The 26,322-nt window shown below is 47.1% G+C and overlaps 1 protein-coding gene across 2 annotated transcripts in view; it reads left to right on the top strand.

Annotated features, from left to right (window-relative positions):
- LOC102926766 (uncharacterized) overlaps nucleotides 1-25,753 on the top strand; it is a 49,090-nt gene extending 23,337 nt beyond the window's left edge. Inside the window, exons 6-13 of one of the 2 annotated variants that reach the window (XM_076573323.1) lie at nucleotides 4,820-6,297; nucleotides 7,014-7,140; nucleotides 9,055-9,214; nucleotides 18,652-19,830; nucleotides 20,348-20,572; nucleotides 21,014-21,293; nucleotides 23,437-23,600; nucleotides 25,041-25,753. The gene's annotated coding sequence lies outside the window, so the exon portion shown is untranslated. Of the gene's footprint in view, nucleotides 1-4,819; nucleotides 6,298-7,013; nucleotides 7,141-9,054; nucleotides 9,215-18,651; nucleotides 19,831-20,200; nucleotides 20,573-21,013; nucleotides 21,294-23,436; nucleotides 23,601-25,040 lie in introns of both variants that reach the window. The other variant, XM_076573324.1, reaches the window with a different exon arrangement.
- The last annotated feature ends 569 nt before the right edge of the window (nucleotides 25,754-26,322 follow it).

Below are 26,322 nucleotides of genomic sequence, written 5' to 3'. Positions count from 1 at the left end.
GCTGTTAGGCCCTGCTGGACTATTTCTCCCCGCCCCCCCCCCAAACATAAAGTACCAGGAAATCATACCCTCCTGGATATCCCACCCCTAGGGCTGACCCAAAAGACGCTATTAATTATCAGGTCATCCTGCTGGACATCTTGCTCTTAGCAGTATACCCGCATAGACCACTAGGCTATAACCTTAATGGGCCTGATCTGCCACACCACATACAGTGTTAGTTGTCAGGCCCTGCTAGACACCAGCCCCCCTCCCCCAAGCACTGTCACCACTTTTACACTGCTGAGTGTCAGGTTCTAGAAGATTCCTTCTCCCCACATAAAGTGTTAAGTATCAGACTCAACTAGACACTCACCCCACCCCTCACTGCCACATGGCATACACCATGGGACACTCCACACACTTCCAATGTGTCACACACATTGGTAGATCCAGATCGCACTGGACATGCCGGCATACTCACCACATTACATACACTGCTAGGTATAAGGTCCAACTGGACACCCCACCCTAAAATGGCCTAGGGGAAGTCAGGCTGCCCCAACCCCATAATTGACCCTATACCTCTGTGGTGGTTTGAATAAGAATGTCAACTATAGGTTTCTATATTTGAATGCTTAGTCACCAGGGAGTGGAACTGTTTGATAAGGATTAGGAGGCATGGCCTTGTTAGAGGAGGTGTGTCACTGGGGATGGGCTTCGAGGTTTCAGAAGCCCATGCTAGTTCCAGTCTCTCTTTGCTTGCCTGCCAGTGGATCAGGATATAAGATCTCAGCTACTGCTCCAGCACTGTGCCTGTCTGCTTCCTACTATGATGATCATGGCTAATCCTCTAAAACTGTAAGCAAGGCCCCAATTAACGACTTTCTTTTTTAAGAGTTTCCTTGGTCATGGTCTCTTTTCACAGCAATAGAACATTAACTAAGACAGAAATTGCTACTAGGAGCTCTGACAGACCTGACCATGCTGTTGTTTGGAAGAATATGGAAGACTTTGGGACTTTGGACTAGAAAAGCAGTTGATGGCTGTAAATGGGGCTTAGTGGGCCATCCTGGCAGGAACATGGAAAACAGTAGTGCTAAGGATGATCTGGACTGTGGAGGCCAAGCTCAGGAGTTTTCAGAGGGGAAGAATATTATCAACTGGACTAGAGATCATTGTGGTATTTCAGCAAAGACTGTGGCTGCTTTATGTACTTATCCAAAATACCTGCCGGAGGCTAACTTGAAGAGTTTTGGACTAGGTCAAGGACTGGCAGAGGAGATTTTCAGAATTGACTATGTCACGTGGTTACTGATGATCACTCTTATGCAGATCCTCAATGAAAATGAGCAATGAGGGTAAAGAGAAACACAAAATCTAGAGTTTGAGGAGAAAAGAAGCACCAGGAAATGCAATGTTGAGGCCAAGTAGTGTATATTCTGTGCCATTGTATGTTGAAAATATGTGATCTGCTTTTGGGTTTTGATTTTGCAAGGGGTTACTGTTAAGAGATTGCCATGAATCTCAAGGAGATGAGAAGTTTAAAGAAAAGCCTCATATTAGGAAAAAGGGAGTGATAGCCTTAAGGCAAGACCCCACTCACCTAATCTTGCAACCTATGAAAAAGTTAAGCCTGGGGAATTTTCTCAGTTTAGAAAACATCAAGTCAAAACTTATTCAAATGAGGGGGGGACCAGGTTTCAGCAGAAGGGGAGACAGTTTGGGCCATGAAGGTCTGGATTTAGAGTCAAGAAGGATACAGGAAATGGGTTATAGAATCTTCATCCACAGTTATGGAACACTTTTGAGGCCAGGTGTGTGGCAGAGGACTAGCTTCATGGAGGCCAGGAGAGGCCATTATATGAAGCTGTGAAGGTGAATCCTGCATTGAGTTGGAGACCCCAGGACACTGGAAGTGCCACAGCTGTGGGATCAAGGAGAGCTGAAGACAGGGTATGGGATATGGGGGGGGGGAGATGGAGGGGGGAGAGGGAAAGAGAGAGAAAAGTGTGTTGCAGTCAACAAAGCTGGACAAAGTTGGAGTCTGAAGAGTGCTTTGACATCACACATAGAGATATAAGATTTGGAATTGGCCCAATTTGTTCTTGGTCTTGTTTTGGTCCAGTATTTCCTCTCATTTGGAACGGCAATGTATATTTTGTGCCATTCTATGTTGGAAGTATGTGATCTGCTTTTTGATTTTGAATTTGCAAGTGGTTACTGTTAAGAGATTGCCATGAAACTCAGAAGAGACTGATAGGTTTCCACCAATGCAAAAGGCCAGATCAGACCAGATTAAAAGCAGATACATGCAGGTTTATTTGGCATCACTCCCTAGAATGGGGCCAAGGATGTCACATGCCTAGGCTAAGGCAGGGAGGTTTTACAGACCTTAGGTGAGGGGTGATGATCTCTTAGCCAGGAGCTAGGACTGTGTCCTTGCGGGAGTTCTTGGGTGGCTAGCCATGTCAGAAAGGCGGGTTGCATTGGGTGCCAGAAATGTGGAACTGGGCTTTTGGCTCCATTTCTTTATTCAGAGTTTTCTCAGTGCAGGGAAGTAGGGCAGACAGGGTTTCCAAGCTGAGTGTTGCCACCTAGCAAGGCGTGACGATTCCCCTGCAGGCTTCACAGCAGGCAGGGAAAAAGGATCCACAAAGAGACAAGAGAGAAACTTGGTTCAGCCCAATTTTATTGTAACCAACACTGGACCAAGACTTCCAGAGTCTGTCCTAGATCATTTTACTTTAGCCGTATTGGAGCACAGCACAATTTTGGAAAAAAGTATTCAGGTAACAATTAACTCAGTCCCAAATGCACAACAATTTAAGACATGTTTACATTGAGATTCTTTACGGAGTACATATGGCTTCTTTCACAAGAATGGGTACTATTGACTCAGAGACAGTGCCCATGATCTAGGGTCTAGGGAGCTTGACTGAGGTAAACATAACACCTATGGGTGTCAGGATTGGCCTGGCCCTAAGATAACAGAGAAGTCACTTGGGCTGTTGTAGCACAAGTGACATCACTCATAAGAGTGGGTTTACGATCTAAAAGCAATGCGCAGGATTTAGGGGGAAAGGTCTTGGCTAAGTAAAGAACATAACTTCAGGGAGATATGGACAGAACTTGTCTCCTCAGACAGCAAAGGATCACCAGGTTGTAAAACTACATCATCCCTATCATTCCAGGAAGAGCAGCTGTGTACCTCATTCCACTGAAAAGATAAGCTGCATGTTTAACTGGCTTCTCCAGTGCTTATCTGTGTGCATAAGACCTTTTTTTCCCTCTACAGCAGGGTGCCAAACAGGATCTGATACCTAGCAATGTATGTGGGATGTTGCCTGGGGTTAGGGAGTCAGACAAGGCCTATTATCTAGCAATGTTTGTGTGGCAGACATGGCATCCAATCCAGCAATAGCTGATCCCATAGCAGCAGTGTGGTGAATGGTGTCTTGCAGACCCGATCCTTAGCAGTGTAAGTCGGGTGTCAGGAGAATACCCATCAGGGTCTGATACTATGCAGTAGCAACAGTTGGTGTCCAGGAAGCCAGGACACATAGTGCCTGTTGGGTGGTGGCAGGGACAGAGGGGACCTGATACCTAGCATTAAATGTGAAAGCCAGTCATTTAAATCATTGGGTTTTTGAAAATGTCAGACAAAACACAGTTTTGAAAGCCATAAAACATTAAGAAAAAAAGTAGCAAAATCAGATGTCCACTTAGTCAAAAATATAATAGGCCATTCTTCCATTTCAACAATCTATTTAAATATTACCCTGCTGAGATCACCTCAGCTCTGCATGTAGTAATAAGCTTCTGGAATCAGAGGTTTGAAAAAAAGTGACTGTGGTGGCAGTTTTTCATGAAGTTACCCATTTTGATGGTATGTCAGTACATAACATCTAACTCTGGAGATATGTATAGGGGCTCGCTGAAGTTCTGATCTGAGAGACAGGCTCGAAAGCAGTTCCAAAGCAGCGTAACTGTAAACATTGTTAAAGAGCATATAGATGATAGATAGATGATAGATGATAGATAGATAGATAGATAGATAGATAGATAGATAGATAGATAGATAGATAGGTAGGTAGGTAGGTAGGTAGGTAGGTAGGTAGGTAGATAGATAGATAGATAGATAGATAGATAGATAGATAGATAGATAGATAGATAGATAGATAGATAGATAGATAGATAGATGATGGATGGACGGATGGGTAGATATGAGTGCACACATGTGCACACACACATATATTTGTCTTTGAGTGCCTCCTAATTGATTGTAGGAATGCAACAAAACTCATCACAGCATCTTTTCAGCAAAAAGGAGGAAGAGAGAGCACCAAAAGACACAGTGTATGGCATTCAAACAAGGAAAACAAGGTTGGAGAGGGGCTAGCTAAAGGAACCAATGAGCCGTTTTGAAATCAAAACTGCCCTTTTTATTTTTTGTTTATTTATTTTTACTGATTCACTATATAAAAATCCTCAGTTAGTGGAGACTTGTTTTTCTTTTCTAAGACAGACATTCACCACCAGTTATTTTCCTTCCAGTAATGATTTATCTGAATTCCCACATTTTGTGTTAAATTTTCATTTTTGTTCTAATTTTTTATTTTCCTTGAGTTTATCTCTTAACTGATGAACTATCAAGAAGTATGGACTTTAATTTCCATGTGTTTGCAAATTATAGTCTTAGAATATTCTTTTCATTCATGCCTTTACATATTGAAGCTTATACATTGCACTATGCAGTATCACGCTTACTAATGCTCAGTATGTTCTCTGAATACTTCTGGGACAATAGGTAACAGGTCTCTTTGCCTTTCACTTGTAGAGCAACCAGTAGAGAATGTCCTGAATCCATGACTCCAGATGCCAGAGGCCTATTTTCCAGAGGAGCTCACAGAGATGGGCAGAGAGAAGTTTGCAGATTAACAGGCATCACTCAGGGATCAAAGAAAACCGTCATCAGTGGTTAGTCTAAACAGTAGGACAAAGATGGAGCATGCCCTGGTGTGTTCTATCGATTGTATCAGCATCACTGTGTCCCAGTGTCGGACTGTGGCTTGTGTGCTTTCTGCTTTTGAGGATTTCCTTCAGCACATTATGAAGAAGAACCTGTATTCACAGTCGTTCCAGTGGACTACAAGGAGAGAGCAATCCATCGTGACTCATTCCTCTGCTTGTGTTCATTGGGAATTTTATTCCTGTCCTCAGGTGTGAAGAGGATGACACCACTGCTTAGTGATGAAGCTTTTCTCTTTAGCCCTCATAGGCTTTTACAAGCACACGACCAGGATTAGTGTTGTTGGAGTGAATTAAGACGGAGGACATGCCAGGAGTGGACTGCAGCATGAGGACTATACTATACCACTGAGATGAGGGTGGGCATCAAACACTGTGAGCGCTGTCTTAACCACTCCAGTTGATTAAATGAGGTCAAAGACCACAGGTTTGCCCACAAAGCATCTCTAGTGATGTTTCAGCTGAGGATTCAGCAAATGGCCCACAGTCTCGGCACAGATTCAATACAGACTGAGGGGCCTTAAGAAAACCCCAGGAGGTGTCTTGATAGCCAGTTCTCACTGAAGTTACCCTCTGCCCCGAGCCTCCCGTGAGACCCACATCTGGCTAATGCTTAACTTGAGCAGACTTAGCCAGGCTAGCTGGTGTCTTGGGTCTTTGGTCATAATGGTCAAGAGCCCACAAACAAGGACTTCTCACCAATCCTCCCAGTGCACATAAGGCTTGAAGAGCTTCCTTCAACTGAGGATTATCATAAACGTGATGCTTTCCTAGCTGGGCTTGGCAGTATAGGTGTAGTCCTATCCGTGATGAATATGGGAGGTTCCGGGCTAAAACAGGAGGATTGTCAGCTCAACCCTGCTTGGGCCACAGTGAATTCAGGGCCAGCCTGCACAACATAGCATAGCACTATCTAAACTAAAATGTATAAGGAGGACTGGAGATGCAGCTCAGTGGCAGAATGCTTGCCTGGCCTGTGGATGTTCTGGTCTCGATCCCAGCAAAGGAAATGGACATCAACAGGGCTTCCTGGAAGCAGGGCCTCCTGTCGCTGTCGGAGGGCATAGCATGCGAATGATTGCAAGTTGAGGTCCAGTTGATGCTGTCAGCTGAACACTTCCCAGCTGACTGTGGCTTTTCCCCTGGAAGCCAGATCTTGCTGTCAAACCACACATTCAAAAAGGCCCAACCCCTGAGAACTGGGCTAGCCTTGGCACCTGTGCCATGAAGGAAGCAGAAGAAGCTCCCCGAGAAAAATGCAATCTACAGGCTAATTCTAGAGACTGGGTAAGTAGTTCAGAGAGCTGAAGACTGGAAACAGCTCTGTCTAGAGGTTTGGAGGGACAGCTAATAATGGCACACTCTAGGAAGGCCCACTAACCCAGACAGGCTTTGTGAGCAGTGGGTGATGGATTCCTGGAGCTTCTAGTTTGCATTCTCCCAGGAGCAGGGGCTAAATCTAGGGGAGACCTGGATCTGCACATTTGCACCCTAGATCCGGCTTCTCTGCGTCCATCCCTTCAACTCTCCCTGCCCCATGGAACAGTGCAGATGTCAGACCAAATGCAGCAGCCCGGGATGTTTTCAACAAAATTGCCTTCACTCACTGTAACTCACCAACTCCTAAAGTGGTACCCTACCCTACCCTTCAAGGGACTCAGCAAGCAAAGCCCAGTACTTCCTGGTCCATATTACATTTCTAACAAATCATGATGACAACCATTACAAATACACACACACACACACACACACACACACACACACACACACACACACACACACACACACACACCACTTGTGCAGTTCAACAGCTAAGGAAGCAAGTTTAGTTCCAAACACCTGGGATGCTATCCCAGAACCGGGCTAACCCCAGGGCTCCAGATGCAGCTCACTTGTTCAACAAAGTCTTGGGACCACAGCTCATCATCATAGCTCAGGAGTCCTGGATTGGGACACAGTTCATCCTCTTTTTGCTCTGGCTTAGTGTTTTCCTTTCTTCTTAGAATCTTAGTAGAAGATTCTGGGAGCCTCACCAGCCAGTGCATGATGTCTGTATACTTCTGCATGGCTTCAGGAAGGATCTCTGAGTGTCTTGGTCTCTGGTGACTGCTGATATCTGGAGGCAAGCAGGTAGGGATACCCTCATGGTAAGTTTTCATGGAGGTTCATGCTAAGATACAGGAGAGCATGATGAAGCAGGAATTTGGTCCAGCTTTACCCCAGCCATACCAGGGAGAGCAGGGTTCAGGGGAACTGCACTGGCCCAAGATGAACTGGGACAGCTTGTCCTAAAGACCTCTGAGAGGGAACTTTGCAAGAGGAACGTCTAGGACAGTTGTGTGGGAGAACACTTGGAACCACCAAATATCCCAGTTACTTTGCAAACCCAGTGCCCAGTTCCTGAGTATTCCCAGTACTGGGCCTTTGGAGAGGTGACAGGAAAGAGGAGTAATGATCTTGGCCAGATCATCACACAGCAGAAGACGGAGGGCATCAGGGACCCCAGGCTGTAGGAAGCTCGTTAGCTTGCACAGCACATGCCCCATTCTAGAGGAAGAGGCCCGCATGTGGGACAGTAGACACTTGTGACTGATTTGGCCTTTGCATGGACACCTGCAGGTAGGTGTAAAGCCTTACCTGGCTCTTCATCAACACCAGGAGATGGGAACCTTGAAGATTCCTATTTCAGTGGGGTTGTAGGAGCTTGGCGCTGCAAGGCTCATATCATCTCCAACCTTGGATTCTCTGTCTCCTTTACACGCTCAAACTCCATGAACTTAGGAATAAGAGAAGCTCAGTCTGAGGTGTGATGGAGGTCATGTTCATGTTCAGCTCCCAGCACCGGAAGACTGCTAAGGGCAGGAATGTAAAGCAAGGTCTTTGACTGGGCTGGTCCAGTACCAAAGAGGTTGCTGATATAAGGACAGAACCACAGTTCTGGAGACATCTGAAATCCCTTGGCATCTGCAGGACTCCAGTTCAGTTAAGGTGGCCCAGAAAAAGCCTTCAAGTAATCCTTCCTCCAGGCCCATCCTGACGTCACTGGTCCAAGATCCTTGGTGTGCTCCATCAGTCACATCCCTGACCAGATCCAGAGATGCGGAAGCTGAGATTGGGAGAGCTGGAATGACCTGGGAGACAAGGGCCCAGGAGATGTCAAGAGAAAGTAGAAAGGAAGCTGAGAGGCGTGGCTGCTTCCCTCTGAGAGCTGTTCGTTGGCTTGTGTGCACAACAGCATCACATGGAGCAAAGGCAGAGACCAGACATGTCCTCAGAGTGTGTAAGAGGCTTCTCTCCTCTCTGCATGCTCTTTTCATTTTCATCAACATTAGGAATATAATTGAGGAGGGTTTGTTGAACAGCAGTGGTTCACTTTCAAGGCACCAGCTCCCCAGTCAGGGGTTGGCAGAGGCTGGCACATTGTTCCTATTGCATAAATCCTAGTGTTGGAGGAGAGCACATGGGGCTGAGGAGACCACTGGAGACCCTGTTCAGAGCCAGGAGGAGACAGTGTCTGTGGTTGCAGTCATCTAGTCTACCTGGTCATGTAGCTGAGCTGACTCACAAATTGGCCAGAGTGGTCTGGAACCACCAGACTGGGATGAGCCAGCGTCTCTCAGAGCCTGGGTGGGAGTTGTGTTTGAGGAGACAGATTCAGGGTCTGGAAGTAGATCTTGACCTGATCCCGCGTGTTAAGTGTGCAAGCCTGGTAAAGACACTGCAGTAGGCAGGATACGGGAAGTCCAGGCCCCATCTGGCTGGTCATACCAGGTCCCAGGCATTTAATGTGGTAGAGAGAGAGAGGAGTTAATGTGAGTTCTCGGTGAGGTCAGAATTGCCAGCCGCCTGGGTTGGGGTCCCATACATCCTCATATCAAGACTCAAGGGTGCTTTGTTGGGCTGAGTAGCAAGAAGCTCCTGAGCTGATCCCACAAGGGGATGAAGGAAGGTGTTGGGCTGCTGACATACGGAACTTAGCTTGACTTGCCATGCCTCATGCCTAGAAGGTAAACGTCCCCCACCCTGTGCTCTACCCTGTCCTAGGCTCAAAGCAACTGCACTCGTGACCATGGACTGAAACTACTGAAACTGTGAGCTCAAACCAACCCTCCTTGCAAGTTGATTTTCTCAGGGACTTATTCACAGAGCTGCAGAGCTAACAGGCACCTTCTTGTGCCTTGCCAAGCTGCCACTCCACTTGGTGGTAAGTGATCATGAAGGATTTGTTAAGTCCACACGTGAGTGCTCAGAGGGAAGTTTCCTTGTTTCTGAGCAGGAGTGGAGAAGCATCCAATGCTCGTGGCTTTGTTCCCACGGCTCCCACCTGGAGGCCCTTCACCCGCTCCACATGCCAATCCAGCCCTTCTGGAAGTCCTTGAAACTCCTCTGCCCCCCTCCAGATGGCGGCATCTCTCTGGACCCTGTTCCTTGGGGCTGCCCTCCTCACACTCATTCCCCTCCTGCATCATGCTGACAGGAGCTTGTACCTCCTGAGAGAATGGAAGCCTGGGGCCGTAGAGGGTGCCAGGTGAGCGCAGCAGGGATTAGATGCCAACAGGCTTAAGGGCTTTCAAAGGCAGTGACTCTCTAGGCTGCAACTCCCTGAGCTGTCACAGACACTCCCGTTCCTCTCTGGACCCCTCCACATCTGATCAACGTCAGGCTCCATCTCCCATATAGGGCCCCACAGTTCCCACTAGTGCAGCCAGTAACACCTCTGAACTGGGGTGACCTCACCTTAACTCAAGATGCAGTTTTACTGAAGTGATCAGAAATCACCTGGCTGAGGGGCATATATAGTATTTGTCCAGAAAGTGACTCATGGGAGGGCAGGGGACAGTAAGATAAACTGAGGTCTCTAGGGAGACAAGGAAACACAGTCAGTCCTCATGGACAATATCTGTGTCATTAGACAGATGTGGTTGGGGTCATGGGCCTCCCTCTGGGAGCTGAGAATGAAAAAATGATAAAGATGTGGGCAGATGAAGTTGTGGGAGGTGTAAGGGACCATCTGGGAGGGACTGAGTCAAGGAAAGATCCGTGTGTTTTCATGGCAGCAGACTGCCTCCGAGCAAGGCCTGGGGGAAAGGCGTGTCACCCCAGACCCCTCTCCCCTCACCCTGTATCTTCCTCTGCTGCCTGCCCCTTCCTGGGGTCCCAGGGAAGGCAGACTCACTTCTGGAGGCAGAGGGCTGTAGAAGCCAGGTGGTAGGAGCTGAGAAAGACAGCTCCTCAGAGAGGCAAACCCCAGTACAGTCTGGCCTGCCAAGGCCGTTCACCATTTATTGTGTCCAGGCCACAGATTTCCTCCCCTGCCATCTAGGGCTTTCTGCAAACTATGGAGACATTCCAATGTCACGTGTTAGAGATAAGGTCCCTGATGCAGGGAATGATGTCCCAAGGAGGTTCCTCCTCCATAGAGTATAAGATCAAGGACAAGTCACATGGCCTAAGTGACTTTGGGATGCCCTGACCCCTGCTTTCCCTGGCCACCAGCAGGGACAGGATGGAGAGCCACATCTGAAAGCTCTGTGGGAATGAGAGCTCACGGGTCTTAGGGGATGGGGTGGGGTAGAAGTGCAGCCACAGCACCCCATCTTAAGTGGGCCTGCCAGGGCAGGTGGCTGGGAGTCCTGCACCAACACACCTCTGGGCCTACATTGCAGGTGAAAGAACTGGAGAATCAGGACCAAAGTCAGTTGCTCAAGGTCAGGGCTTCTATGTAGCTGTGCCCCCACCCCCTGCCCTACTCCAGCATCCCTGGGAGAATAACTGAAGGACCAGAGGAATATTGCCTTCCATTTCTTAGAGGGAACAAGGTGGGGCCAGTGAATGCTGTTTGCTTCTTAGACTTCTGGGAGGGGATCGCTGTACCCAGACCTTGAGAGGCTGTGCCTTCTTTGGGCCTGCCCTCTGAGCCTCAGGGAGGGACTGAGGACTTTGTCCCCACCCTCCACAGTCCTGTGCTCCCTGCTGCCAGTACTGAGCCAGCCCTAGATGCCCCTGATCCCACAGCTGGCCACAGCTGTAGATCTGCTGCAGAGGGAAAATGAGACTCTTAGGATGACTTCTCTGGGACCACGTGGTTCTGAGGGAAAGACACATCACTTCCTGTGCTGGACTAGGGCTTTCCAGCCCTTGCTTCACATGTGCTTACTCTCCTTGAGACGGGGATGGGGTACCCTGCAGTACCCCAGGGCCCACTGAACACAAGCCCCCAACACTGCTGCAGCCCTAGGCTCCCCAGTGCTCCCAGCCTTACATGTTCCGAAGACACCGGGCTGAGGGACAAGGCTGAGGGCACAGGGGTTGCAACAACAGCAGCAGCAGCTTCGTCTGCCTCAGGTCTCCACTGACTGGCACCTGTCTTAGGTACAAGGACCACAGGGGGAGGGTGCCCCTGACCTGGGCCAACATTGCCTGACCACAGCCCCCCTACAGAGATAGTAGCCTTGTACCTCTCCTTGAGACAGGCCCATCCCTGCCTTGACTCTGTCTGCCTGCCTGCCTGATTCTATTGTCCTCAGGATCTGGGTGACCCAGGTCCTAATACCTGCCTTGCCTAGCCTCTGACTCAATCTTAACCCTACTTGATCCATACTGAGTGTAAGCAGCTCACGGTGTTTCACAAAGTTTCACAGCTCACACAAAGTTTCTATGGATCTTTGAGGGAAAAAAAGACATGGTGTCTCAGCGTAAAACATGGGGAATGATGTGAACACCTGTCTGGGATGTCTCTCAGTGGTAAGCAATGAGGGCTGTAGGAAGGCTGAGTTCACCAGGACTCCCACATCCTCATGATGGAGAAATTTATCCATAGAATGAATTTTAAAAATCCATAAGTAAAATTCTTTAACTATATGTTGAGAAAAATAAACACAAAAAGTATTATTTCCACCCATCACCCCTTAAGCATGTTATGTGACTGACAGCTTACCAGCTTGTGCTGATCAGTAAATTCTCTTTACAGTGGTGGGAAGAGGCCGGCATCTGAATGGCAAAGTCCTTCTTATCCTCCATGTGACCACCTCAGTTTACATTCATTTTTTATGTCTTTCTTCACTACTCAGATATAAACTACAGATGTAGAAACTCCTGTTTACCCTGTTGGCACAAATTCAAATGCATCAGGGTTGCTCAGGACCCTTAATGTGGAGCTGTGAATCTGTCCATCAGATTCCATCCAGAGCTGAGTCTCTGAATTGGCTGCATTCTACCCTCAACCCTGTGCCGACCTTTGCTCTGGACCAAAGAGGCATGTGTCCTGCAACATGCTCCTCTACTGACCTGTGCTAGGGACTTCTTCCCCCAAATTTGCAGAGACTGAGGCCACACCCAACCATCTTCTTATTAAACAGCTTAAGGATCTTCCTACTCAAAGCCAGGGCCAAGGCTGTTTAGATGTTGCCCCTAGGAGGTACCAGGGGATGTGACCAGTGGAGCTGGTATGCAGTGAGGCTGTGGAGGCCCTGAACCGGGCAAGTAGCCACGGAGGTTTCTTATCCCTGCACTACAGAGCTGAACCCTAGTGGAAACAGCTCAAGTTGATGTTGGAACTGTAAAGGGACCCATTGGGAGCATGCTGTTCCCTGCCACCTCCTCAGGCTCCCCACAGCCTCATGCAGCAGGACGTGCGTGCCTCTTCTCACATGGTATTCGATAAGTCTGTTGCTCTTTGTCCTGTGGACACTTAACAGCTGTGCATGCCAATCCAGAAGCTCACAGCAGCTCTGATCTCTGACTCAGGCAGGAGACTGTCCTTGCCTCGGGTCTGTCACCCCAGTCCCATGTAGCCCAAGGAACTGCTTGGTGCTATAGTCCCTTGGGTTCCAGATACTAAGCTGGAAAAGCCACCCACGGAATCCATGAGGAGGTCAACCCTAGCATGGAAGCCTGAAGGTTGCCCCTGCTTGTGAAGAGACTGAGATTTTGCCCAACCAAGCAACAGACAGCATACAATAGCCTTGAATCTTAGCCCAGAGACCATAGGGGTATTTTTAGTGTGGTGATGTGATGGCATGCATAGCGTAGAGGACTCATGTGCTGAGGACTGAGGCCCCAGTGAAGTCCCAAGATTTAACATGGGTGAGCAGAAGTGCCTTGGATTCATCCATGGTGTAGAAATGTCACCTCCAAGAGCATAAGAAACGATTATCTGTGGTATAAATTACTCAAAACAAGATACTGTATTGGAGAGCAAAGACAGGTGGCATCATCCTCATGTCTACCTGAAGGATGCATCAACACACTGTCTTTGGGATCCTGGGGTTCTGGTGAGGGCCTTATTGTGAAGTTGTGATGAAGCTGTAGTCCTCCGAGGCCCATAGATGTTCATCCCATGCCCTGGGGTGTCTAGGAAACAGAGCATTTTGTTAAGAGCACCACAGTGTCAGTGAAAAGCTACCTCCTTTCAACCCATCACTCTTCAGCCTCAAGATACAAGACTTGACCCTAAATGTAGGTATGATAAGGTTTGTAAAAGTAAGTTATTACAGAAACTTGGGGCTGAAGTGAAATACCATGGAAGCATCCCATACATTCGCGCTCTGATTAGTCAGTCCCAGGGTTGTAGACACAAGGAGTCATTGTGAGGTATGCTAAATAGCATACATACAAGATGCTGACAAAGTCAAATTTTGTCTTCAACTGTAGAGAAGCTGTTAGTTGGATGGCTGGGTGGCTGGTGAGCAGTTGGACTCACAGTCTCTGTTAGACTTTGACTTTTCCAACCTGATGGACCTCGACGTTGTGAGTTTGTTCCGGGTGGCTGGTGAGCAGTTGGACTCACAGTCTCTGTTAGACTTTGACTTTTCCAACCTGATGGACCTCAACGTTGTGAGTTTGTTTCCCAGTGTTTCAGTTTGGGTTTTGGGAGTTTGGTGTTTTAACGCAAGCAATATTAGGTCCAGTCTATATTGTTTGCTCCCGGGGTCCGCGGAAGAGTCTACCAACCAGCTGAGGATCCTAATCTGAGGGATATTCAATGAATCTATGCACACTGAGTTCTTTAGTCCATTTGCTTTATTCTTCTATGGCGATTCTATCTACACAGTTTCTTTTCTGCTCTCTTACTTAGCTCCTCTCAATCCCTCCTGCTCTCGGTCCCTCCTGCTCTCAGTCCCTTCTGCTGTTCTCTCATCATTCTACCTAGTTCTTTCCATCTCTATCCTCATCTTTGTTCTTCTCCATCAATTCTCTTCTCTGTTGCTCTCAGAGAAGCAGTATATATATCTACACAGTAATTCTTTGGTAAAGCAATGCGAGGCTTTGAAGTCTTCAGGGATGCAGAGAGAGGTGATAAGGATCCACACATAAAGCAATTAATTGTCAGCTTCCAATTACAACTCAAAAGGGGAGTGACTAAAGGGGAGTTCTCTGGTAGGGTCAACTAAAGCCTAAGACCAATTAGGGAATTTATGTGCTCAAACTATAATCTAGAAATGGCTAGATAGAATGTTAGGGGTCAGTAAGTCACAAGAAAGTAAACTGTCTTTGGCACCACTTTTCCCGCTCATCCCAGCTGCAGCTGCTTTCTGATAGGGAGGGGGACATATGCTAGGTGGCTAAGCAACCTATGTCAGAGCATGTAGTATTTGGTTAGTAAAAGCACCTTCACTGGGAGTAATTGCTGAGGAGAAAATCTAGGAATAGCACCTGGCTGAGGAGGAATAAAAACTTAATTTGCACAAGAAGGAAGCTTGGCACCTATCGCCTGCCTGGCCTTGCAGGCAATCTCCTTGGGTCAGTGGGAAGTAACTCCCTTAACTCAGTATCTAGCAAATGGCTAAAACTTCATCCCAGGAATGTGAGCAGTAAATCTCTTAAGTTAGGGTCCTGTGTAAATAACCGAGGATGAAGGTAAGGGGGTGAGGATTAAATTGTTGGTGGTTCTTTTCTCTATCTGTGAGTGAGATGAGTTAATGTTTATCTATGTGCAGTTTTGTCCTTGGAAAAAGGTATCTTTGCTGAAATACTTTTGTCTGGAGAATGGCCCTAGCCAGATATATGTTAATGAAAAATAAACACAGCTGGGAACACTTGTCCAACTACCCCAAATGTATAGGGAAAGTTGTGCCCAAGATTGAGATACAATCGTGAGATTACATGTACACTAACATGGAGATGCACGGCAAATGGGGAGAATCATAGCTGTTATTGCACAAGAAGTTTACAAGAGACAACCAGTTCATTCAATAGGCAGTAATCCCATAATGCCTTGCATGATGATTTCCTCTAACGGAACCCTTAGTTCTGATAGGTGGACTTCTGAACTCTAGCTGTCACTGCTGTATACTCCCATGGACTTTCGCTACCAGCGGCTCTCAATAGTGTGTGGCCTTTTATTGACTTTATTTATAATATTGTATAATTTGTGCCTGCATTTTTCTTCATTGTTACCCATTTTTCTTTTTAAAAACTCATCTGTCATTTTTTGGTTTTGTTTCTTTTTCATTTCAGAAGGTTCATTGGTTTGTCTTAAGTGCACACAGTAGGGGTTCATCCTGACTTTCTTACCGGCTTACACTGCACTTTGACTATATCCACCTGCTCTTTCACGTGCCCGCCTTTCCCATGTGACTGATACTTCTCCTTTTGCAGAAGTTCACCCCCTCCACTCCTGACACAGCAGATAAAATGTGGTTTCTGTTGGTGTAACTGACTTACTCCAGGTAAACCATCTCTACTTCCATGATTTTCCTTGAAATAACATTTCATTCCTTTTGATGGTTGAGTATGGGACTCTTCCCTTGATTCTGTTTATATGGTATGCTCTTTGCAAATTTGTATTGTAGAATTATCCTTGTGTTCCTGTGTGAGCCATCTGTGAATGAAGGTCTTTTTAATGTGTTGTTGAATTTGATGTGAAGTATTGAGGTCTCTCATTAAGGATTTTCTCCTTTATGCTCATCAAAGACTTTGGCTTACACCTCTTTCTTTTAAGTTGTCACTTGTCCCCAGAGCACAATTCACAGTACTTGTCTTATAGAATGAGTTTGGAAGTTTCTTCCCTTCTGTTTTATGGAGTGTGGGATCATTCCTGTTAATTATTATTAATAACGTAGAATTCATCAGTGAATTGTGCTCTGGTCACACTGCAAGGCTTTCGTGATCCACCAGGACTTTCATATTCCTTTGTGCAGTTTTAATTTCTAGACTTTTCCTTTGATTACTCCTCTGCCATGTGCGTATGTTTGGTTTTTTAAGATGGGAGCAAGGGAGAGAAAGCAGGTTAGCGAGAGACAGAGATCGCAGGACAGATCCTCCTTTTAGGCTACATGACAGGGGTCCTTGTTTCTCTGGATATGGGAGGGAACCTGGATAATGCGAGGCAAAAATCAATCTGCTTTGGACACTGGACAACATGCTTGGGGTGGGGACTGGGCAGTAGCCCTCTCTGCTGAAGGCATGTGTGGTAGTTACTTTCCTGTTGCTGCCATAAAAGACCATGCAAAGACAACTTAAGGAACCAAGTTAATTTAGCCTATTTTCCCTGAGGGATAAGAGGCCATGAAGGTGGAGCGGAAGCATGGCAGCTAGCTGTAGTCATGGCAACAGGAGCAGGAAGCTGAGAGTGTCACATTCCCAACCTCAGGCAAGAAGCAGAAAGAACTGGAAGCAGATGAGCATTTGCAATCTAAAGGTCTCCCCCCAGTGATGTGCTTCTTCTAACAGAGCTATACCAACTAAGGTTCCCCAAGCATCACCACCAACTGCTGTCCGAGTGTTCACAAGCGCGCGACTGTGGGTGATAGTTCTTATTCAAACCACCACAGCATGGCTGCCTAACACTGTCCCGTGTGTTGGAGCGCTTGCTTTCCTATAGCTTATCCTATTCTGGGAAGTTGTGGAGCCCATGTGAGGCGGGCTTATCTGGAGGAACTGTACCACCGGGAGATGGAGACCTGTCCATACAGTGTCACCAGACACCTAACAACCCAGCTGCCTAAGCAACAAGATGCTCCCACTCCCATGACCCCTGTGCCTCTTCAGAGCCTACAGGAGTCCACACAAAGCCTTCCTCCCTGAGGGTGCTACTTGTCAGAGATTTGGTCACAGCCATGAGGAAAAGTCACTCATGAGGAAAAGTTACAGTGGTTGTGGGACAGAAGTGAGAAAAACCACGGTGGGTTGTGCCAAGGAATGATTGGTCCATTTCTTATGACCTCACAAGGAGCCAATTCTGAGGAATGCTGAGCACGAGTCCACATAAGGTGCCACCTGGGCAGGGCCTGTCCCCTTATTGCAGAGACACTGCTGGTTGGCTGCAGAGCAGGATTGTAATGTTGGTTATGATGGGCTTGGGCGACTCCAAACTGCTGGCCCTTGACAGAGAGTTTGTCTCCTAGATTGTTGGTTTTGTTTTCTGGTTTTAATTTTCATGGTTCACTTTTCTGTTTATATTATTGGTTCCTGTTTTAAGATTAATTTGTGCCTATTTTTCTTCATTATTACCCATTTTCATTTTTGAAACTCAAATTTTGTTATTTTTTATTTCATTTTTCTTATTTTAAAACACCTTTTAGTATATATTAGCCATAAGGAATTTCATTTTAACATTTCCATACCTGACAACACTACACTATGATCACGCCTCCTGCTCTGCTTCACGTTCCCACTCACATCTGTGCCACTGACACCCCCCCTTTTACTGAACTAGAACCCACTCCCTGCTTATGACCCATAGAACAAAACAGAAACATTACACATTGATGGGACTGTGTCATGTCAAACTATTTCTAGAGACATCTACTTTCTTGAAAATGGCAACAGCTCATCCCTCATTGTGGCTGAGCAGGGGACTCCTCCCCAAGTCTGTTTATAAGCTATGTTGCCAGTCAGTTTGTGTACATGTACTTATCATTGTAATCCTGGGAGAAGCCATTTGGATGGTGAAGGGAGGTTTTAGTATGTTGTTGAATTGGATGTGAGGTATCAAGTGCTCTCATTAATGATATTCACATCTTTGTCCAAGGAAATTGGCCTATTCGGGTTTATGTGCTTATTTGATTTTGGGAGCAGGGTAATACTAGCTTTGTGATGGGTTTGAGGGTGTTCTTTACTGTCTCTTTTATGAGATATTTTCAGGATCATTGGTGATCATTCTTCTCTAAGGTCTGGTAGACTCAATGAATCCAGGACTCCTGGGCTCTTCTTTGTTGGAAGCTATTTTTATTACTAGTTCAGTGTTGCTGCTTATTATTGACCTGTTTTTGATTTCATATTATTTCAATATCCACATAAGTCTAGCAATTTCTTTCATGTTTTCTAACTTAACAGTATAAAACCTCAAAATATTAATGATCCTCTGGAATGTGTTTGTGTCCAGTGAAACATCACCTTTTGCCTCTAATTTGTGTCTTATCTTTCTTGGTTAATTTGGGTAAGGGTTTGCCAGTTTTGTTTGTCCTTGCAAATAAGCACCTTTTTGTTTTTCTGTCTCTGTGTTGTCCTTTGAATGTCCATTTCATTGATTCCATCTCTGCTCTTCACTATGCTTTTTCATCTATTGCTGTGGGGTTTGCATTGTTCTTATTTTCCTATGACCTTGAGGTGCATCATTAGGTTGTTTGGAGTATCTCAGATTTTATGCTGTAGAATTCATAACTATAAACTTCTAACCTGCTTTCTATTTCTTCCTAGCATCATGTGGTACTACTGTTTCTCATAATAAAGTGGTTGAGATGGAGGCAATCCTCATGGCCAGCCCCATGAAGAGGGCATCCTTCAAAATGATTACAAAATCTACTGTCCCTGGGCTGTGGCACATTTTGGAAGGCAAAGCTGGTGTGCCGCATTCTCACACATACACAAGTAACTGTCGAGGCCCTTGAAAAAAGCAACAATGACTTGTTGGCATCACCTCTGAAGCAGAATTCATAAATCCTTAGAACATTATAAAAATTTTTATATGATCAATATACCATTAACCACTTATATGACAATGGAATGTGTGGTGGCAGAAGACCCAGAGAGGTGCCTAAGGGAGCTGGGCTGTATACAAGGGCAGGCACTACAAAGTTTCCAACAGGTCATGTCAGTGGTTCACTTCCTCCACCAAAGACACATCCACGGGAATATCAAATTAGGAAAACATTCTGGTGGATGCAGTAGGAAATGCAGAAATTTGCCACTTCAGCATGGCAGCTAAATCCACAAAGGGCAGATGTTGGGGAAGGTCTGTAGCTTCCTGCTCTACCTGGCCCCAGATATCTTGGCAGGAAAACTGTGTAACAGCCGTGCAGCTGATGTGGAGCTTGGGCATCCTTCTCTGTGTCATAGAGCACTTTCCATACTTAGAAACAAGTCCTTCAGGTATACACCAGCTCATCACCAACACAATGTATTATCTTCCCTGTCATCTGTCCCAAACCAACCAAATTATTATCGAAAGATTATATTGGTACATGATAGTAGGTCATCTCATGGAACACCTAACATGCCTAACACCCAGGGCTGCCTTGAGAAGATGCCCTGCCTGGGTACCACAGACATGGAAGGCAATGTGACGACTGTTGACATCAATAGCAATTTTCTGAGGGGTATTGCAGTTACCAAGGCTTTGAGTGATACTCTACCTGATGAGCACTTCCTACCAGAGTCAGCCCCGGATGCAACAACCACAGAGTTAAATGAAAAAAAACCAAAAAACAAAAAACAAGGGCTTGTGCCCTGTAGAATCATCAACAGGGCCAGCCATGCCCAGTGACCAGGCCAGGTTGAATCTACAGGCTCTGGATCCAAGTAACTAGGGCTGGAAGGGGACGAGGAGTCGAATTACTCGAGTACGAGAACACTTTGCTGCTGCCTGCCCACCCAAAGGTGAGTCACGGACACTTTCAGAAAGGAGCTCCAAAGAAAGGAGAGTGGAGCGTAGTAGTTTAGGGCACCAAAATGCATTTCTATGTTGTATTTTAATGCTTTTTAAATGCCCCTTGAAAATGTCAAGAAAGATGTCTCTCTTTAGAAGGAACAAGCTCACAGTCTCCCTCTTAATGTAGAACCTGGGAACATTGAACCAGATGGAGAGAGCAGAGCGTGGGGCTAGAGTAAGAGAGGGAGGAGGGAGAGTTTAGGAAAGAGGACAAAGCTTCCGAAGGGGAGGAGTCAGTGGCACAGCAGGGTAGCTCTGTGCTAAGTCCTGCCTGTGCCATGTCACTGACAGAGGCCTTTTCATGTGTCATCTTTGAAGCGGTGAAGGGGAGAGGCCTGGGTGAACTGCACTCCCGGTGTGGATGGACCCCACAGGAGGAAGCAGCCCAGAACTCCAGTGTGCTGGCCCACACACAGGGCACAGGCTCCTGCAGCCATCCTCCAGCCCTTGGGTCTTTGCTTCCAGCTCCCTGCTTGCTTGCTCAGCCCAGCACTGCTTGCAACACAGATAGGAGGTCTCGCGTGACATCTGCCTGATGAAGGTCCACCTCCCCAGCTCCTGCAGAACACCTACTTCTGGAAGCAAAACTGACTGACATACAGGTCTCGAGCTTCTCATCTGCTTGGTCCCTTCATCCCTTCAATCTTCTCTCTCACTAACTCCTTTGGGACAGAAATGGATAATCTAAGTGTGAGTCCAGTCAGAGGAGGGAAGGGAAAGACGGGCATAAAGAAATAGAGGAGAAGAGGGGAAAGGGGTGAGTTGAAGGGAATTGGGGAGGGAGTAGAGTCTGTCCTGAGGAAACTCCTATCACGGAGGTGAGGAGAAAGGACTGAGTGTTGGGTTGGGGCAGAATGTAGGAAGACAGGAGCAAACTTCAGCCTGAAGAGTGGAGTTGGAGGGTGCAAGCTGTGCCCCCCCCCCCCCCCGGGAAGAGGCCCTGATTGGAGAGTCCCAGCATGTGCCAAGGCACACAAGTATGATGCTGGCTTGGAAATCTGCTCCTGTCTTAGGTTGCTGAGTCAGGGTATGGTGGGAGAGAAAGGAAGCCTCATCCACCAGTGGAGACCCATCCTCCTCCTGTGTACTCAGGCGTTTGGACTGATCTGTCAACATCTCTTTGTCCTCCAGACCTCCCATGGCAGATCCTGATATGCCAAAAAAGCCTGGGACCAGAGGGCCAGAGTGGAAAGCCTGATGACAGACCAGATAGATGGTTTTCCCCTCACCAAACCTCAAAGCCAGTTAGTGGCACCTTTCCCTCTGGGTCGGGGAGGCCTGCATAAACCACTGTTCCCTTTTACTCACCCGGGCTAGTGTTATGTCAAGACCAGACTTTAGAAACTCATCTTTTACCACAAGCAGATACTCAGTGGACTCAAAATTACCTCCAAGTGCAAGATGCCCTCAGGTGAGCTCCCTGTATGTCCTGTCAGCTGGTAATTCCCTCCCTACCAGGAAGGTGTCCAAGAGAACACTGCAGATGCCTGCCAGCAGGGGGCCACACAGCACTACTAGCTGCCATCTGGGGCTCCATGGCAATCAAGATCTCTTTGTAAACCTGACCTCTAAGGTTGACACTGGGTACAAAGTAGTCCCATGGCTGCTGGCCTTTGGAGACAGTGCTCAGCCCCAGGCCTGAAAAGGCCTACCTACCTTGGCACAGCGAACCAAAGCAACCTCAAGCATTGCCCACCCTTGGCCTTGGCTTTCTACTAGAGACCAGAAATTGGGTGAGGAAGGGCCCTTGAAACCAGAACCTTCACCAAATGCTTGTTTGTGTTTTTCACACCTGGTGGTGGGGCCAGTGTGTTTCCTAGCTGCCTCTGGGTATCAGGGTGTTGAGACCCACAGTTCTGCTGCAACCCACAGACTTCTCCTGATGCTCTTTACTAGAGACATTGAGGGACTTGTCCTTGGGAAATAAACAAGTTTGGTCAGTCACTGTGTAATCTCTGGGCCAGGCATACAGCCCTAGCTATAACATCCTTTGTGGCCCCAGGCTGGTTGGGAGTTCACATGTCAGCTCCAGAGATCCACCATGGCCTTCCTTTCTGGTCTCGGCTCTGCTGGCTCTACTGGTGTGTCCACCATTGAAGCTCTCTTCACTCTGTCTCAGCTGGACAAGTGGAGGGGAGATAGAGAGTGGGAGACAGAGATTCCAAGGTGACATGTTCGTAGGGAGCCATTTCTGACCATCTTGCTACAAGGAAAATGATCAGGGCCATCAAGGCAAGCTCAACCCTTGAGTCAGAGGCCCTGCTTGGTGTCCCTCCCCAGGGGAGGTCACAAGGAAAGAGGCAGGCTTTGTACCCGCCTCTCTTTAGTCTCTGACACCAGTGAAAATGAACTCACTATTCTCTGCAGAGGCTGCAGACTCGGTCCTGGGGAACATGGGACTTTGTACCAAGCTATCCATTTGTCCACAATGTTCTTCCTCTTTCATACCTGCTTGACTACATCTTATAGTTGTAGACAGGGCCACCTCGATATAGCAGCTTGGATTTCCAAACCCTACTGGCAGTGATGGTGCATTGGGTCATTACATTCCTCTTACTGAGAAACGTCACACATGTGGTTTCCTGGGGTTCTGGTAAGACAGCCAGTCCTTCAGGGTCCTACAGGACAGTGACCTGCTGTGGGTGGTGACAAAAAGGTTTCTTTTCCAACACCAGTTCCTCACTATGCCTTCACCTAATTACCCCAATTATATTGCATTCTAGAGAACATGGGACTTTGTGTTAGCTATCCATTTGTCTGGAATACTCTTCCTTTATTTACTTGGCCAAACTTTGCTACCTGTAGCCAGACCTGCCTCCACCTGGCAGCCTGTACTCTGGCCCTGTTGGCAGGGATAGGACAGATGGTCATCATGGTCCTGTCCTCTTACTGAGGGACTTGACATTTGGTTTCCTGGAGCTCTGTAATTTCCCCCAGAGCCTCAGGGCTCACAAGTCAGGGACACATTGTAGACAGTGACAAAATTGCAACACCAGGTCCTCATAGGGCTCATGTTATGATATATATATATACATATGTATATACATATATATATATATGTATATATATATTGCATGTGCAGGGAAACATGCTAGCATGCTGGCCAGATGCAGTGGCAGGCTGGTGGGTGACCCAAGCCAGGCAGGCATGGTGGCGGGGCTGAGGCGGTGGACAGTAATTCATGACCCAGACACTGCATCCATGCAGAGATGGTTTATTATAATAGAGAGACAAAGAAGAGAGAGGAAAGAGGGAGAGAAGAGAGAGACAGGGGGGAGTCAAGGGGTGCCCATCTCATGGGAGGAAAAGCAAGAGAGAGAGGGAGGAGAGGGGTTTTTCCTTAAAATGAGGCTTTTATGTCAGGATGCAGGGTGGCGCCAAGGGGCCGGTTAGAGTATTAACAGCCCGTACCTCTCCCACCATGTAATTTCCTGTCTTGGGAGAGTATCCTAGCGGGGAAGCATCACAGTGAGTGCTTAATGTTGCAAATGCTCCCCTTGGACTCTGCATTTTCCCAAACCAGGAACGTAATCCATGTCTCTCCTCCTCTGCAGATGCTCCAGAAAACCTCCCTGAAGAAGCTCAGACTTGTCCCTTCATGACCAGCATAGGATGATGTGAGAAGCCTCTAGAGTTTGATTTTCTTCCCTGAAGATCCTTTCTTGTGGTGCTGCCCTTATAGAGAAGTCAAATTTGATTCTTGGAAATCAAATTTGAAGTGAGTTTAATGTCATTGTTGCCTAAGATGTCAGTCTGTGCTAGATAGTGAGACTGTGTCTCAGAAAAAAAAAAAAAACACCCAAGCACACCCCACGATTCTCCACAGAAGATAAAAGCCACCAGTGGCCAGTCCACAGGTGACACTGACACTCTGATCACGTGGCAGCCAGTCAGCCACGCCTGGCCACAGGCCTTTTGGCAACTGGCTCAAACTGCTAGGACACTCACTCCTAGTGACTTCCAGCCCAGGACTCTCCCAGATTCCTTATGCCTATGTGAGACTTAGTTTCCGGGAGGGAGGGTTCTGTTTCTGAACTGCTTGGATGGGGAAAGACTGTTTAAGCCCTGAAATCTTCTCAGAGCCTGGCCCTCTCCTCAAGGCTGGACATGGGATGGAAGGAACCAGTCTGAGTACCATGGAAGCAGAGAAATTGAGCAATAAAACCTCCCACCCTACCTCACTAGGAAGGCTGCAATGCCTGAGGCAACATGAGGTGATTCAGTCCCTGGCAGACTAGCTCATGGGAGCCATTAGGAACACATCCCAAACAGCCAGACCACTTCCCTTCAGTATCTCCAGGACACCCAAGTCCCATGGCCTCAGGGCCTTTGCTGAGCACAGGCCCAGGGTGTGCTCACCTCCCTGCTCCTTTCAGTCTTCAGTTCCACACAGTCAAGACAGGACTTTGCCTCCAGTGTCCCTGGGGACTGGGCTGGCCGCCATGATGGGCATTGATAGTACCCTGACATGAGTGCTCAGGCTCTCAGGAGTCCTCTGAACTCCACAGAGCCTGAAGTCCGCCACCAGCCTGTCCTGATTCTTGTCTCACAGAGCTGCAACAGGGGATTGGATACTCGGTGTCTACAAACCATCTGCTGTGGACCAAATTGGACTTGGGGAAGATGGGATGAGGATGTAGCCCTCAAATACTGCCCTTCTTGTGGCCAGGGAGACAGCTCCCTAGACAACATTCTTGTCAAGCAGGCTTGAGGACCCAAGTTAGATCCCCAGGAACCAAAACAGCCTGATGGGGCAGTGTGTGTCTCTAATCCCACCTCTGTGGAGATGGGGACAGACAGAGCCTGGGACTCCCTGTGCACATGGTGCAGACTAATTGACAAGCTCTAGCTTCAAGCAGAGACTGCCTCAGAAAATAAGGTAAAGAGTGATAGAGGAAGAGGCTTGATGCTGACCTCTGTCCCACTCACACAAGACCAAGAGTGTGTATGTGCCCTTGGACACATAAGCTCACACAACTCTACACAGACAGACAAGGTGGGAGGGGGGCATAAGGAAGAGGAAAAAGAAAATAATCAGTTCACATTTCATCTCTCAGAAATAAAATTTCTTATGTGTGAGATATTTTTTTCAACCTTCTATAGCCATGATTTTTGTTCAGGATCATTCTAATGGAAGGCTCCTTTCTCTTCTCATTAGATGTGTCTGTCAAGGAGCAGCACTTGGCTTTATGCTGCTAAGAGTGTGCCCCGTCCTGCACATCCTCATCCAGAATGTGGAATTACCTTCAGAGCCTCTGGAAAGGAGTCATCATGACTTTGACCCTGAATGGGAAGGGCAAAAGGATGCTAGAATTGAGTTTAAAATGTACAAAGGTCAAGGTTCTTCAGTACCTGCTTTAAAAGCTAGACAAGCTCAGTCATTATGGAGAGGGACCCACTTCTCCTGAGTGGCTGCGTCAACAAGCTCCGTGGCAGCAAGTGAATCCTCTGAAAATTAAGTTTGCACCGAAAGACGAGATGGCCCATTTGCAGACACAGATGGGCAGTGTTCGTCCTCGGGGTTGGAAGGCGGCCCCACATCGGCTAGATGGCCTTCTGTACTAAGCACCAGTCCCAGGCCCACCAGAACCAGGTGGTATTCCCAATCCACCCACAGCCCACGCAAGCCCAGACACAAGAAATTAGCCATCATAATATTCTCTATATATATTTCTCTGGTGGTTTTGTGTCTTTAAAAAATATGTTTTTTTATTTGTATACCTCAGAAATTATCAAGTATCTTTACATTAAAATAGGAAACTAGCTCATGTATTTTTCCTCACTGTTGTGTTTTTGTTTCATGTAACTATTATGATCCTCACATAACTGTGAATCACTGAAATGGATAAAAAAACTTCATGGAGAACTTGTGTGTGTGTGTGAATGTGGACACAAGCATGTGTTTATGTATGCAAATTTGGCAAATGCATGTGTGTATTTGAGCAAATGTGGGAAAATGAATGTGTATGTGTGACTGTGGTCTGTCCTTCCCAGTAGTATTTCTAAAGGGCTGTATGTGTACCCCTCACACTAGCCCTGACCCTCCCACACCAACCAACCATCAGTCAAGATGATTCCCAAGAGACATGGCCATAGGCCAGTCTGAGATTCCTTCTTCCCAGGTGATTCTGACTCTTGGTTGTATCAAGTTGACAATAAAATCTAAAACATAAAGCCCCTTCCAGATACTTCTGGGGAAGAGACCACACCTATAAAGTCACAGTGACATAAATTAGTGAATAGGTTCAGTTTGAGAGACTCTAGTCACACTTTGCCAGCCAGTTAAGACATGACTGTTTTGTGTATTTCTGATCATTGTGTTTTTCATTTTTTGTCTCAGTGTCTCACTCTGTAGTTCAAGCAGGCTTAGAACTCACTATGCAGCTCACATTGACCTACAATTCTCAGCAATCCTTCTACCTCAGCCTCCCATGTGCTGG

The sequence above is a fragment of the Peromyscus maniculatus genome, chromosome 5 (genome assembly GCF_049852395.1).
Source record: "Peromyscus maniculatus bairdii isolate BWxNUB_F1_BW_parent chromosome 5, HU_Pman_BW_mat_3.1, whole genome shotgun sequence".
NCBI lineage: Eukaryota > Metazoa > Chordata > Mammalia > Rodentia > Cricetidae > Peromyscus > Peromyscus maniculatus.
Note: the sequence above shows the minus strand (reverse complement) of the source record. Positions and strands in the feature narration are given on the sequence as shown.